This window comes from Coptis chinensis, chromosome 5 (genome assembly GCF_015680905.1).
Source record: "Coptis chinensis isolate HL-2020 chromosome 5, ASM1568090v1, whole genome shotgun sequence".
Lineage (NCBI taxonomy): Eukaryota > Viridiplantae > Streptophyta > Magnoliopsida > Ranunculales > Ranunculaceae > Coptis > Coptis chinensis.
In genome coordinates this window covers 2,100,802-2,115,601 of record NC_141460.1, presented here as the reverse complement: position 1 = coordinate 2,115,601, position 14,800 = coordinate 2,100,802, and positions in this window count along the sequence as shown.

Genomic DNA, 14,800 nt, shown 5'->3' with positions numbered 1-14,800 from the left:
GTTTGGGGGTGGTATTATTTAGCCGAGCATAATTCGCTATATGATCATCCATTTTAGAAGTTGTTTTGGAGTGAGGGTTGAGAATATTGCCAATATGAGCATCGCCATAAATAGGTATTGTGATAGGATGAAATCTCGATGAGTTAGGCAGATTCTATCCTAAATTCAGCTTAAAAGATATTAGGGTTGTTTTAGAATCAAGAATATGAGTTGTTTCCGTTTTCGGTTTTAGAAATTTTATTATTTCCGGCAATTGCCTTAAAGCTTTTTGGCAACTTCCCGGCCGATTCGTTTTAGCAATTTAAAATCTATAAAAACTGCATTCATTCTACACTCACAACCCCAAATACATCTCACATTCATCTCTCATGTTTCACTCCCCTTTTACCTTATTTTTCCTTCGCACTTTGGCCTATCGGCTCGGCACTTGCGCCTGGAGGAGCCACCACTCCTCCCTAAGCAACGTCGAGAAATTCTACCCCGAGAGCGACGACTGCGCCTCTAGCCAGCCTAAACCCGAAGCCACACAGCCCAAGTGCTGGAACTTCGAAATTCATCGAGGCGCAACTGCGCCCATCGAGCATAGTTTGAGCGCACTGCGCCACGACCCACAATGGGCACCAAAAATTTCCAGTTTTCCGAGGGTTGTTCCAGGATAGTAGCAGCTATTCTAGAAAGTAGTTTTGTGATGACTCCTCCTATACTGATACTGGAGCAGTCCTTTGAACACTTGTTGGGAAGCGAGACTTATGGAAATTGGTTCCGCGAAAGGATATTGCAGTGTTAAATTTTGGAGGCATCATCGTAAAAAATGCCGATTTCGTATTCACCTAAGCTTACTGAATTTTTTACAATAATGTTAAGTTCTATTGTAACCAAGGCGGAGAACAAGAATTCTCCGTCACGGTAGATAACGCCACTAGAATTCAATAAGTATGTCGTAGCGTTAGTTTCGGGAATACCAATACCTGATCCTATTCACACGTGGGGATATATGACCGATAATGCCTACCTCTATGACTATACATATTTCCATGAGTATTACGGGGGAGGGGTATTTCATATAATGGACCAAGGGAGTTACAACATAGCCCTTGGTAGCCTGTCCCTAAATGTAGGCACCACCATGTTATTCATCCTGATGAATATTTTAGGGGATTGGCAGTTTACCTCTGTAAATAGTACCGCTGGTGACGTTTTCCTTGCTGTAGCTGAGGGACGTCGCCGATATGACATTTCCCCAGTATTAGTGGCTAGTCTTAAGAGAGCCCAAAGCATGAGGCATAAGTATCTTCTTATGCCTGGTTTAGTTTGCCGCATCATGCTCAGTTGCCTACCTGAATTTTGTACCCAGTTCACAGATTGGAAAATGGTCGAAGTCATGAGACCCACCAATTGGGTGGTTCGCTCTTTTTGAGTCATGACTTGGCCGGGATGGCAGGTGCAACCTCACACCCCATCAGACATAGTAACACTCGACAGGTTAGCACAAGTAGATGACACACGGCGACGGGCTTGGCAAGTTATCATGGCGTGGCAGGACGCGAAGGAACCTCATCTCTTTGCGGATGATGAGGAAGAGGACGAGTAAGTGGGAGTGCAGGTAAGTTTTAGTTTCAGTTAGTGTCTGCGTATGTCCCAAGCAATTTATTTCTTATTAACCCCATAGCGGGTGGAACTCCTATAGAGTTGCGTCAGTTTTTATTTCCTATATTAGTATGTTATAACTTTGTTTTGCAGATGTTCCTGAAGTTCACGCGCTTCAATGGCATTTTCCCTACCCTCTTTATTTTAAATATTTTGAGGACAAAGCATGCTTCTTGTTTGGGGATCGAAACACATGTAATTAAGGCATCTGTTAGGATATAGATATGTATAATATGCACTTATTTTCTAGTTAAAATATCAAAAATTAAAAAAATAAAAATAAAAAGTTTATGCTATACACTTAGGAATATTGGTATTGTTTTCTTTCTCTATGCTCTTAATAATCTAGAAGTCTCACGTAGCTTTTGCATTAGAATAGTTTTTAGAAACTTAGGTTAATATGTAGGTAATAATCTTTGCATCTATCTATAAATATATTACATAAGTATCTATGATTGTTAGCAGCAAGTTTCTGAAATCTAGGCCAGATTACTTATTCTACAAATCCTGTGAGAATATAGCCTAAAGCCTTATATAAGTGAAACATTTGAGAAATGACACAAGGGAGAAGTAAAATCCGGATAGAGAAATCACACGTCCACTTGCTTGATCACTATACCATATCCTAAGCGAGAATTTAGTCCCTCTTTGGATCGATATAGCCAGAAATTCAACCCTTATGAAATTATTTTTCGCTAGTCGCCCCTTTGAGCCTTTCCTTAGCCTTTCATAAATCGCAAATCCTTTAACCTGTTACAAAAACCAATAAATAAATAAAAAACAAAAACAAAAAACAAAACAAAAACAAAAACAAACAAACAAACAAACAAACAAACAAACAAAACAAAATCAGCCTACCCGTTCTTTGAATAAGTCTGAGAATAGAGATGAAGAATAGAAAAGAGAAATACCTTTGAAATCAAGAATTTGTCAGTCGCTTCAAATAAGAAAAGAAAGTTTCCATCCAAATATAAAAATAAAAGAATAAGAAAAGAAACAAATAAAAGAAGATAAGAGTTAGAACTCCAACAAAAAAAAAAATAGAATCAAAGGAGTCAAAACCCAAAGAAAAAGAAAAATATGGCTAAGGATGGAAACAAAGTGTAGAAGCAAAAGTAAGGAACAAGGTTTTCTCTAGTTACATAATACGAAGACTCTATTATCTCAGACTTGTTCTTTTTGAATATCCATTTTCTTCCTTCTTAAACCATCTCCTAACCCCCGCAACACCTAATAAAGACCTCTAGCTCAATTAGGAATATGTTAGTGTGATAATAAGTGGCAGTTGTGTTTGATTGACTCTGGCTTTCTTGTGTGTCATTAGGATTGTAAGGTAAAGTGTGCCTTGCGCATTAACCGGAGTAGCTTAAACTTGAGCGGAAAAAATCAGAGTGGTTTTTGTCTTGACATTTATGTGAGGACCTACTTAAGGACGTTATTCCGAGTTTCAGAAACGGGCCTGCTATTGCATTTCATAGTATTACTCATTGAATATATGTTTATTGTAGATGATTGATTATTATGCATATATTAGCTTAGGTTTCGACTTGATTATTCTATATTCATTGCTAGTGAGATGTATAGTTAATTTAGAGCATGAATAAGGAAACAATAGTTTTATTTCTTAGTCGTTGTAGTATAGATAAAGTTGTGAGTACCTTCACAGGAAAACTCTCACGAGGCTATAACTCGTCCACTACGGAATTCCTAGTGGTTTAAGGCCTTGTTGCACATGGTAAATGCAATCGCACTCAGCGAAACGAGAGTAGTTAGAACTCCATTTTTGGTCACTTATTCTAATTTCTCATATTTGCTTGAGGACAAGCAAAATGTTGTTTGGGGTGGTTTGATAAGAGCCCAAAACTGTAGTTTTAACCCCTCAATAATCATACTTTTAGACCAATTATGCGAGTAATAAATAAGAGTTAATGATGATTATGTGTTTTTATGTATTTCAGGCAGTAAAGTCAATTATGTGAAGAAATGTGCCACTTTGGTGAGATAAAGGAGCAAGGGTTGGTTGGGATATGAAGTTCTGTGATAAAGGCCAAGATTCAAGGAGACAAAGCCTTTGTAAAGCCCGATCAAAAGCTGAAAAGTCAACATGGGCAGAAACAGTGCACAAGTTGACAGAACTTTCGAAGACCATATCTTTGGACTCAGACCTCGGAATTGGGCCTACCTTACATCAAAACGACCGGCTCGGAAAGAGATTTCCAATGGTCTATGCCTTGACCAAATCAGAGGAGCAGAAGTGGACGAAAAGTCTGCTGAAGTCGAAGCCAACTGAAACGGGCTCTGTGGACTGAAGAAATTAGGCTTTGGGCTCGATTTTCCAGTCCAAAACATGACTCCTCAGCCCATGCACGAAATTGTGGATCTGGTCTCCTCCTTTGTATAAAATAAAACTTAGCTCTTAAGTTAGAGGGGTAGATAGGTTAGAGTAAAAAGTAGCCATTAAAATAGCTTCTAGATCTAGTTTTATTTGAATTCAATTAGTTAAATTAATTAGTTTCAATTCATTGTTTTAGATTAATCCTTTAAATCATTGTTCTTCATTTATGTTAGATAAATAAAATAGTTATTCTTGTCATTTCAATTTTTGTCATTTCAATTTTTGTCATTTCAATTTATTAGATCTAATTTCAATTGTTGTTATTCAATTCTTAGTCATTAATTAGATTTGAAGTATTGGTTAATTAAAAGTAGTAAAGTTCACATCTTTATATATGTCATTTCGTTATTCGTATCTTATCGTTAGAATTCACGTCGTAGTATAAAACCTCCACCATTGCTCTCATTAAACTTTGGATTACTAGTCAATTGTAGAAAACTTGAATACTAAGGAACTGAGAGTGGAACGAACTTTTTACTCCACTCTATTTTGATAGAATTGAGAGTATAGAAATTTTTTATAGCAACGCGTAATTTAGTTTAATTTTCTTGCGTTTTGAGTTTCAACGTTCATTTCGTAGTAAATTATTCTTTTTACGTTTATCAGTCTCAAGAAAGAAGCATTGAAACTTTACTTGACACACTTTCAATACAATCTTGGCCCATTCGCCTTCAGAGAACTCCACATTTCATTGAGAGACAATTCTCATCAATCCCAGCGTGTCCCAAAAGAAACACATGTATTTCACACCAACTCTCGACCGGTGAATAGTCTCCCGCTCCTGCAACCCCATATATCCAAACAATCTTCACGCTCCTTGCCCATCACCCACTGGAACAAGGGGATAAAACTGATACCTAAGTGCTGCCCCACTCCCCTAAGATATGGGTATGATCCAAGAACTATACTAACATCTGCTTCGACTAGATAAAATAAATTAAATCACCAAGTGATTGCCCAATGGAGACTGATTGGTAATTTGGGATGTGCTTGAAATTCTCAAACTTCTCTTCAGCTGTTAAGAAATCCTTGTACGTACCATAATCATGAGATTCGCCCAGTTTCAAATTCAAGGCTGCAAAAAAAACAAGAAAAGTTATCAGAAGTTCAGAACAAAAAATAAAAAACGGGGGCACAGTCCTAAAGTAGAGGAATAAAACACTACCTAAAACCTTAGCATCGATAAAATCCAGAAGTCCAACACTAGATAACAAGTAAAATGACAGCCCCATGTCGAAAGCGTTATGGAAAAAAACTTTCACAATCACTTTTGAAGGTAAGACTTCCCACTGCTGGGATGATATGCTCTCTTGTCAAACTTGTCAACATTTCAGAATTGACCACTCTCAAATGTAATAGCCTCTCAAACTCATAAAGGACTCTCATTGCATTATAAAGTGCACTCCAAACATCACTTTGGGGAAAATCCAAGATTAGGGACGAAGCCAGGATTCTGAGCCAGGAGGTGCGAGATTATGTACACACAACCACCCTCCGTCCATAAAAAAAATGTCTAAACAATAAAAATCAACAAAATTATACATTTATTTCAATTCACAAAACTAGAGTGCGTTGACTACTAACAATTTAATATGGACTAACGAAGTTAACTACTTAAGCACTTAACCTATTAATTGATACTCTCTCTCTTACACTTTTACTATATGTCTATATATGTACATATTCTAGTCTACAAGTCTACAACAATTCAACAAATTGTTAACTTCCTATAATGTTATAAGTCTATAACCATACTATCATATAGAGAAAACTATAAAAGATTAACATTGAAAGTAAAAAGTTATTATTATAATATTTTTTTAAGTGGAAATTTTATTCATAATGACAACAAATTTTACAAATAATTAGGACAAGCGTGCAACAAGCTGCTCTGCAAGTCTTTTATGAATTTGTTTTTTGTTTTTTGTTTTTTTTTTGGGTTGAGGTCTGACGTCTGTTCAAGAATTGAGAGTGAAAGAAAGGAAAAAGAGCTTACGGATTTGTTATGGGTGATTAAAATTATACAAACTGATCAGTTGGGCTTTGGGCCTTTGATTATTTGTTTAAGGTAAAATATCTTATTACAAGTTTAAGGTGGTTTGCGCTCTAAAAAAAGTATATGGGGTAAAGTGATATATTTTAGCAAGTTCATAGGCTTAAGTGGTAGTATTGCCAAGTAATAATAACAACATAGCACAACATTATTATGAACATGGATCACCTGTCGGAGCACACTCATATTGCAGCTGTTCAAAACAAAATACAGTGATGATGTGATAGAATCAAGGCAGTATCAAGCGTTTCAAACTCAATCCACACCACTTTCAGGTAAGTATAATTGTTCATAGTGTAAAATCAAAACTAGATTAATTCTAAGGAGTTAGTAAACAAAACCATGCCAAGAGGCTTCCAAATATCTGTACCTAAAAAAATCATAGTCACAAATTCGGAATTTGGCATCAATTCGGCAAAGAAGAAATTATTAATTTGTACAAATTCGTTAAAAAAATTGGGAAAAATCGAGAAAGCCACAAATAATTAAAACATAAAATAGTATGTAGTGTGTGATTTTGCATCATGTCAGGGTTACTTCGAGCATATATCAAATTCAAATTTTACAAATATATAAATTTTACAAATATATATATATATATATATATATATATATATATATATATATATATATATATATATATATATATATAAAGTCTTGTTATATCTTATGATATTCTCCAAATAATTGCAATTTAGAAAGTAAAATATTTAAAAAAATTAATAGAAATCTATCCATCATCAAAATAATCGGAAAAAATCGAGAATTTGGAGACTTTTACCGTTTTTATTGTTTATTCGTTTTGAAATTCAGTAACCTGTCAATTCATAGACTATTTACGTTTTTTTTGAAAAAATCGGAGATTTTTTTTACTATGCCTAAAATCACTAATAAGACACGGGCAAAATCATAATTTTAGAGTTTCTTTTGTTTTTTTAGCTAGGGGCACTTGTTAGGAAGTCCTATCCAGTAACTCCAGTAACAGTATAACTATTTTATATTTTTTTTACGACAAGAGGACGTGTAATGGGAGTAAGCCAATTTCGTTTACTGCCACGTGGTGTTGGATAATTTGCAAGTGTAAAATTGAAAACCTTGCGTTTGGCATAGGCGAAGCATATCTAATGCGTTCTTACATTATTACGATTTTGGCGACATAAATGCACATTTTGTCATAACCAAAATTATGTATGCATGCAGAGTAAATTATTCAAAGCTATTGTATGCGACATAAAAACAAACTTCACAAAAACAAAAATAGTGTGATCATTTTATCTACATTATCACAACTAGTATGGTGTATGTGCTACGCACCTATCACTAGGAGTGTAAAAAAATTCGTTGACCCATCACCCAGTAGGACACTTGGTCTTCACCTGCAACCCAAATCCACACCGACCCGAAAACCGACCCACCACCGCTTCTACATGGTTGGGATATGGGTGTAGGTTCTATGCTCAAACCTGACCCGTCGAGCCGCTTGACCCATACCGTGCCATAAGCGGTTGACTCAACCCCATTGACCCACACCGTTTCAAGACTCTAACTCGAATATTTTTGTATTTTGTTTATATTTTCTTCTAATTTTTGTAGAAATTTGAGAGATATGAACACAAACTTATGAGTTCAACATTAATTTCAAATGTTCAAGTTTGAACATTGGGCAAATATCAAGAGTTCAAATTCAACTTTCGAATTTTGAAGAAGATGAATCATTCATAATTGAATTAATTTTGAATTCTTTTAGTTTATATTTTATTGTTTTGTACAATAGATCATCCCATCTTCAATTTATCTTGCTATGGAAGATAATCAATTTTCAAATAGTAAATCACGATAAAAAAGTTTCAAATTTTCAGATATATATGGTTTTGGGTTCAAGTTATAGTTTTTTATTTTTGTTTATTTTTCATTGGTTGATTCCATTAATTTTCTCTATGTTGTGAATTGGAAAGATATTACTTGCTGATTTTTTTTTTTTTTTTTTTTTTTAGTGTAAAATTGGGTTAAAATGACAATTTCCATCCGACCCAGATGACCCGCCCCATATGCTGACCCAATAGGCCGGGGTGGTGGTACTAAGACATGACACTTCAACCCGCCCTGCCCCACCCTGTCAGGGACCACTGGATTTGTATCTCCTAGACCCAGCTCAACCCAGCCCATCACTATTTGACCCGCAGTTGACCCGACGTGCCCCGTATTACACCCTTACCTGTCACACACCTAATTCATGAAAAAATAAATTAAGTCACTCATAGACCCACTCTCCATTCACTAAACAACAAAAAAAAAAAAATTGTAGTTACAGTTATGCCCCAACTACCTCCAAAATACTTCAATTGTTTTTGCATGGCAAATATTGAAATTTTAAAATAGAAACAAGGGGCAAAACCGTCTAGAAAAAAGTGACCAAGAGTCACACATTTTTAATTAATATTTTACTATTACAAGACTGTAGCTTAGCCCAGGATATTTAAGATAGTAGAGATTTATGCGACAGAATCAACTTTTTGTCATAACAGAATTGTGCCGTAATGCAAAGTAAATGTTCCAAAGCGCGCTATTGTATGCCACATAAAAACTAACTTCACAAAACAAAAACAGTGTGATCATTTTATCTACTGACAAAGGATCCCATTTAGAAATCAAATGGAAGTTTTGGCTCATCGTCTACTTTAACCAAGCTGTCTTCAACCTCCTTCTCATCGTCAGCCTCGGTCATGATTCTAAACTAGGGGGTGCAAGATTATGTGCCCCCCCCCCCAAAATATGCAATTTTATTTTATTTTTTTATCAGAATATCTAAACAATAAAGATCAACAAAATTATGCATTTATTTCAATTCACAAAACTAGAGTGCGATCACTACTAAGAATTTAATATGGATGGACGAAGTTAACTACTTAAGCACTTAAGCCATTAATTGATACTACTATGTCTATATATATATCTATATAATACAATAAGTTTATATAACTCTGCTATCATGTGGAGAAAACTATAAAATATTAACATTAAAAGTAAACTTTTTTTTTAAGTGGAAATTTTATTGATAATGATAACGAGTTTTACAAATAATTATGAAAAACGTGCAACAAGTTGCGTCGCAAGTCCTTTCTGAATTTGTTTTTTGTTTTTTGTTGTTTTTTTAGATTGAGGTATGATGCTTGTTTAAGAATTGAGAGTTAAATTGAGAGTGAAAGAAAGGAGGGAAAGCTTACGAGTTTGTTATGGGTGATTAGAATTATACAAATTAGCCGGTTGGGCTTTGGGTCTTTCGCTATTTGTTTTAGTCTCATTAACCCATCAAACATTAAAAGACACATTTGTCACTCTTTAATGGTTTTGGACTCAAAATGAATAATAAATGATAACTTTGTAAGGGCAAAAAGTGAAGTAAAAAAAATGTTGGTTTATTGGAATATTTTTTATTTGTTTTTTTTTTCATACTATTTTTTTTTTGTTGATTATATTCTCACTATAGCTGTGAAAATTTTGGGGGTGCAGTAGTGGAAGTTTGCTAAAAAAAATTGGGGGTGTGAATCTTTATATTTTGATGATTTTTCTAGGCAATTAGTTATGTGGTAGTGAAACTTAATTTTATAATCTCAGAAGGTGTGACCGCCCCCACACACACCCCCCTATATCCATCTATGGTCATGGTACATACTTACATGCATTTATAATACAAACTCTTGCTCACTTAGTAAAAAAAATATAGAAGAATCCTTGCCTGATTTTTTTTATTCATTGTTAGTTAGAGTTCGATCATAATAAGATATTATTGGTGATTTCTTACTAGTTTATGTATTGAATACTTTCCCCTCGAGCTACAATGTGCATGCATGGCTATCGAGCTAAAATGTGCATGACTAGCTTAAATAAAGGATTCCCAAATTCCCAAACCCCAAATATCTCAACTTATCAGCCTACTCCGATATATTTATGATCCTCACCATACAAATTAATTACTTTTATGTTTGTAGAAATAATAATGAATATTAAAAACACATGACTCTTAGGGTTAAGAAGTTTCCTTCCAACATATCCGTGGACATGGTAAAATACTTTTTCGAAGGCCTTGTGGTAGGGGTAACTGTTTATGCGCTTAAACTTAACCGACATTATGAAAGTGTTTATGCAGAAGTTCAATTCCTAACAATTGAAATGGCTAAGGCAATTTTTAGATTGGGTAAACTATCTTATGGAACTTTTCCTCTTCAAGTACGTGAAGCCGAATTACTCTGATATTGTTAAGACGCCCAGGACCGTGATGCTTTGTCTAGTTTCTACTACCCATTTTGGCTGCCAAGTTTCTAATGAAAAGTTCACAATTTTTTTGGGACAAGGTTAGGGACGGAGTTAGGATTCTAAGCCAGGAGATGCGAGATTATGTGCACACCCCACCCCACCCCACAAAAAAAAAGTATGCAATTTTTTTTATTTTTTTTTTGCCAGAAGTCTAAACAATAAAGATTAACAAAATTATACATTTATTTCAATTCACAAAACTAGAGTGTGTTGACTACTAAGAATTGACTATGGACTGATGAAGTTAACTACTTAAGTACTTAAGCCATTAATTGATACTACTATGTCTATATATATCTACATAATCTAGTATACAACAATTCAACAAATTGTTAACTTCCTATAATGTTATAAGTTTATATAATCCTACTACCATGTGGAGAAAACTATAAAAGATTAACATTGAAAGTAAAAAATTATCTTGTTTTGTTTTTTGTTTTTTTTTAGCACGTGAAAATTTTATTGATAATGATAACGAGTTTTACAAATAATTAGGACAAGCGTGCAACAAACTGCGCCACAAGTCCTTTCTGAATTTGTTTTTCGTTTTTTGTTTTTTTTTGGGTTGAGGTCTGACTAAGAATTGAGAGTGAAAGATAGGAGTGAGAGCTTACGGGTTTGTTATGGGTGATTAGATTATACAAACTGACCAGTTAGGCTTGAGGCCTTTAGCTTTGTTTTAGTTTCATTAACCTATCAAACATTCAAAGACACATTTGTCATTCTTTAATGGTTTTGGACTCAAAATAAATGATAAATTATAATTTTGTAAGAGCAAAAAAAGAATTAAAAAAAAACGTTGGCTTATTGGAATGTTTTTTATTAGTTTTTTTTTCATACTATTTATTATTATTATTATTATTTTTTATTGGCAAGCCTGTTTTAAATGAGATCAGTAACACTTTGATGCTGGCGGGGTCCGACCTCCAGACCTCTGGTATCATCACCCAAAGATTATAATCTCACTATAGTTGTAAAAATTTTAGGGTGTGATAGTCGAAGTTCGCAAAAATTGCGGGGGCGGGGAGGAGGGGTGTTCCTTATCGTTTGAAATTTTTTGTAGACAATTAGTTATGTGGAAGTGAAGCTTTTCTAATCTCAGGGAGTGCGACCCCTGAACCTACCCCCCGCCCCCCGTATCCATCTATGTCCAAGATGTTATCCACACAATGCTGGAACTCCACAACACTTTCTGCTGAAAGTGTGGCAAAATTATCTTTTAAATCTAAATTCGGTGCAACTAGGATACCAAGTTCTGAACAAGTTGTTCGTCTGATCAACAGAAATGCACGTCAAGAGACCCATAAAGACGACCACATTTACCACATCTATACAAGCTTGACCAAATAGTTTACCACACTACACCATAATAGGATATTTGCAACACAGACTTTTTTTGCTTTGCAACGGTTATGTAATGTTAGCAAGTTGCCAACGCTTATATAGCGTTAGTAATGTTATAAATCGTTACTTTATTTCAGTGAATTTCAAAAATTAATTGCTAACGCTTAAAAATCATTTGCCAAGTGTTGCAAATTAAAATCTTTGAAATATAAAACACAACTTTACTTTCTCTCCTCTCGCTCTCTCTCCGCCGATAGACTCTCCAGTCTCCTCCCTCTCTCCACATACACTCCACCAACTCAGAAGAAGATGAAGAAGAGTTTTTAGATCCAGATCATTCAAAGTAATAATTTCTTAAATTGATTTTGATTGATTTTTTGTTTTGTTTTGAATTAGTTTGTGGTTTTGATTTTTTTTGTCACTCATTTGAAAGGGATTATTTCGGCTTTGAATAATTTCAAGGAGAAAAGCTCAGAAAGAGAATTGAAGAAGCATGAGGTGACGATTTCAAGGTATATTTAATTCAAAACCTGTGAATTCCAAATCGTTGAAGCTAGATTTTGTTATTTGTGTTTATTTTAACGAATCTGAGAAATAAAAATTGAATCTTGAAAGTAAGTGGTCGGAGGAGATGGCCTTGTCTGGAATGAGAGGTCTCTCCTTATTTATAAGGGATGTAAGAAATTGTCAAAACAAAGAACAAGAAAGACTTAGAGTTCTTGCTCTAGAGTTTTTGCAATGTGCAATAGCAGCTTGGAAAACTTAGAAATCAGTCGAAAGAACCAAAGAAGATTACACATTATTTCATTATTAATTATCCTCTATAAGCCTCCCTACCCTTATTCCTAAAAAAACGTGTCTGAAAAATGATCCTTCACTCACTTCTTACTCCCCTATCCCCATATGTTCCCTACCCAAATCTACATTCTTAGTGAAACATCATATGTGCAGTGCACTTGTACAAATGGTGGTGCTGCCCAACACTCTACTTCTTGCCTATCGTGTACATTTTCATTAATGTATCTCCTTAGGAGTCAATAAGCGCAATGAGCTAAACTGTCTTTACAACCCACTGTTCTTGGGTTTACTCATTACAAATACATGCTTCTTTATCTCTACATGTCTAATTTCTATTTGCAATACTGACATACCTATACATAGCTCCAATCCTATTCCTAGTGAGCTCATTCCAAGTACTCTAAGCAGTCTCTAACTCGATCTCTAAGGATGGCTAATTAGCCAAAGCACCCACTTAAAACTTGCTGTGTTACAATCCACAAACAAACTGAGACTTTCGTCTCTCCTTTCCAGATCAACAAGTACTTGATAAATATCCATCAAAATGAGACCATACAAATTTAACACATTGTGGTAATGACAAAAATATTACTAGAATATTACAGTACAAGTTACAAGTCATTCAATATGCAAATTAAATAAACCCCCCTAAGAAATCACATACATAAAATAAGTGATCAAAATTCAATCAACCCATTGTATGTGAATTACTACAAGATATATATATCATAATGCAAATAAAGCATAGACTTGAACAACGTTACTAACCTTTTTTCAACTAAACAAAATTGGACACCCCAAGAGAGAGACAGAGCTTTGAGTTTGTTGTTTATATATAAGATCAGAGTGACATAAGGTGTGAGTCTTGTTTTTGTTATTACAAATTTATCAATGTATTAGACATTATATAAGCCATATTCAATTTTTGTTCCATGTGCAGATACAAGCCATGCTAGGGGGGAAGAAGCAGGGTGTGATTATAAACATGGCGTCTGCTTTGGGACTTTATCCGATGCTTCCAGACCCTATATACTCTGGCTCCAAAGGCGTGTTTTCTTTTATTTTGCTTAGTTGCTATTCACTTATGAATGCATACTTGTCTTTTTCTACTGCCTGATGCATTATTCCTTGGTATGGTAATACCATAGGTGGTGTGGTGTTATTTACTAGATCACTTCTTCTGCACAAACGTCAAGGAATCCGTATCAATGTGCTCTGTCCTGAGGTAAAAGAAATGTTAAAACCTTTCTTTGTGCTAAACATGCTATTGTATTTTGGACTTCAAAGGCCCTTTTTGGTCACTTATAGTGAAAATCTTTGCAATAGACAAAAAAAAAATGAAAGATTTATTAACAATGGTATTATAGGAGGTTCTTGTTTGGCATACATAGTCACACACAGACATGTTCATTTGGTCTGATTTTTTGTTTGGAATATAATTTGTGTCAGATACGTCTCTATGCGTCCATGTATTGTGATAAACCTCAATTTTTTGATATTTTATCGTGTCAGACACTTCATATCCGTATTGGTATAGACACATATATCCATGTCAATGTAACTTAGTAGATTAGAGTTTCAGTCGTGCTATTATCATTTCTTAGTCAGAAAGTACTGAAACCTTCAATTGCATCATCCGTTAAAGCAGGCTGTAGCATACTATTCCAGTGGCACGAAGCTTAGAACTTGCAAATGAAGTCGTGCCTAGAATTATAGTCTACGTTTATTTGTGTGACTCTATACTGTTTTGGCGGAAACAAAGTGAAAGTTGTTAGCATTTCATAATGGTAGCACTCTCTTTCCGGGATTTATTTATTTGAATATAATTATCAATTTGTTGAAAAATATATATATATATATATATATATATATATATATATATATATATATATATATATATATTTTTTTTTTTTTTTTTTTCAGATTTTGGTCGTTATTAATGCATAGTAGTTAAATATGCTTTATATGAAGAGTTAAATTTTGTCATTAAGTCATTTCTTATTGTTTTGGTTGGTTTCTTTTTGCTTTCGTCTAGGACTTTGACATTAAATAGACATATACTTCGTTTATCAAAATAACAATGGTTAAAAGTCTTGAAAAAATTCTTGCAAGGGGAGTTATCTCTTTGAAGCGATTGGCTTCTTCTATCGGTTAAACATTCACATTAACATTTTCTGTAAGCAATTTTTGTGGTAAGCTTATTGAATTGGTTGTTTTCATCTCCTGCCTATATAATGTTGGAAATGTTT